Source organism: Pyxicephalus adspersus, chromosome 1 (assembly GCF_032062135.1).
Source record: "Pyxicephalus adspersus chromosome 1, UCB_Pads_2.0, whole genome shotgun sequence".
NCBI lineage: Eukaryota > Metazoa > Chordata > Amphibia > Anura > Pyxicephalidae > Pyxicephalus > Pyxicephalus adspersus.
Window position 1 is genome coordinate 149,745,884 of NC_092858.1, and position 1,939 is coordinate 149,747,822.

The 1,939-nt window shown below is 53.0% G+C and overlaps 1 protein-coding gene across 4 annotated transcripts in view; it reads right to left on the reverse strand.

Moving 5' to 3' along the window:
• Positions 1-1,768, reverse strand: part of NCOR1 (nuclear receptor corepressor 1) — an 83,336-nt gene extending 81,568 nt beyond the window's left edge. For 3 of the 4 annotated variants that reach the window (XM_072430997.1, XM_072430990.1, XM_072430984.1), the window contains exon 1: positions 1,265-1,768. The gene's annotated coding sequence lies outside the window, so the exon portion shown is untranslated. The remainder of the gene's footprint in view (positions 1-1,264) is intronic. The other variant, XM_072431004.1, reaches the window with a different exon arrangement.
• Positions 1,769-1,939: the final 171 nt, after the last annotated feature.

A 1,939-nucleotide genomic window follows, 5' to 3' on the forward strand; every position in this document is an offset into this window, starting at 1 on the left:
CAGATCAGCGCTGGTCATCAGAAGATGGCTGATCTGAACATGCGCAGATCAGCATTGGCCTTCAGAAGATGGATGAGGTGCACATGCGCAGATTAGCTCTGTTCATCAGAAGATGGCTGATCTGAACATGAGCAGATCAGCGCTGGTCATCAGTAGATGGCTGAGGTTGCATGTGCAGATCAGGGTTGGTCATCAGTAGATGGCTGAGGTGCACATGAGCAGATCAGCGCTGGTCATCAGTAGATGGCTGAGGTTGCATGCGCAGATCAGGGTTGGTCATCAGTAGATGGCTGAGGTGCACATGCGCAGATCAGCGCTGGTCATCAGTAGATGGCTGAGGTGCACATGCGCAGATCAGCGCTGGTCATCAGAAGATGGCTGAGCCGCACATGCGCAGATCAGCATTGGTCATCACAAGATGGACGAGGTGAACATGTGCAAATCAGGGTTGGTCATGACAAGATGGATGAGGTGAACATGTGCAGATTAGGGTTGGTCATCAGTAGATGGATGAGCTCCACATGCGCAGATCAGTGTTGGCCATCAGAAGTGGATGGCAGTGCCCGCAATACAACAGGGTTCAGTTCCGCTTTGAAAACCAACGCAAGGATGTGGGCACCCGGAAAGCTGGCAAGGTACTAAATGCGTGGAGAAGCAAAGCACTACCTGGTCCCATTGCAGGTATTCCTCCAGTGCAGGTTTAGGAAGAAAAGCTACCTGGGCCAATGACCACTAAAGGGTCTATTTATTACGTTGGTGCCCTGGTGTTGGTTGAGCCAATCAAATCAACTGAATGGGCAGCAAAAACACCAAAACCCCATTGTTAGTAAAGCGCATTACTACAGCTGTGCTGGCCACAATGCATGTGCTGCAGAGCTGGGAGCCTTCTGATTGGGCAGCACAACATGTAAATGCACATGGGCACACATGCATGCTGATATGTGAATGGGCCTCCAAAGTTCACACAAAACTTTCACCCAAGATTAAGGCAGTTTTTTTACATGAATGTTGGGTGTATTTTGTGAAAACATTTAGAAGCAGCCCCAACCCCCATTATTATTACTTCAATGTCCCATAGACCCAATTGCAAACTGCTGCCTCCCGGGTAATTTCCTGGGCACCCCAAATCCCCTCCCATACAATGGATCCCGGGAACAGAACAATACACATACATGGCACACCGGGCTGCCACATACAGCCCCCTCCCCCATATTACCGGCCACACAAGCCTGACAGGCCCCGGTATTCCATACAGGCCGCTCACCGTATACACGTTGTCCCCGGTAGTTTCCGGTCCGCTCTTAGTCCCGCACACAGTCAGCCCTGATTTCCGTGCTGCGAAGCTCAGAGTCCTCCTGAGTGTTAGCCGGGCAGGATTCGCGCAGTATCCGCCATTTTGAACACCCCCGCCTCTTCTGCTCCCTTTCCCTGCTCTTTTCCGGCACTAAGGCCCGGGCGCCGCCTTACTGCGACCTAAATATCATGTCCCGAGAGAAGGCTGTGTCCCCCGGTGCGGGGTGTGCGCGACGGCGGCTCTACGGATCTGGCCGAATACTCCTCCTTCTCCGACACAGCGGCCGCGCACGGTCCTATCAGGGAAACACGAGCTCAGGTCCAACCGGAGCACAGACCTGAGAGAAGAATGCCGGCGGATTACAACATATTGGTAATGTTTGGCTTCTTACACCAATCATGGGGTGACGGGACCGGTTGATTATTAGACCGGAATCTAACTCCTAGGTGTTCAATGGCACTGCCAGGGCCTGTGGTGCAGCGCTACAGGGCTCGAGTGAAACTCCAGCTAACACACGGGGGCGTGGCTGCAAACCAGGAGGCGGGGTTGTACACCAAGGGGCGTGGTTTCTATCGTCTTACACGCTTCGTGTGTGTGCGTGTGCTGGAGGAGAGCCAAATCTTCCGATCACTGTGTGCAATGTAT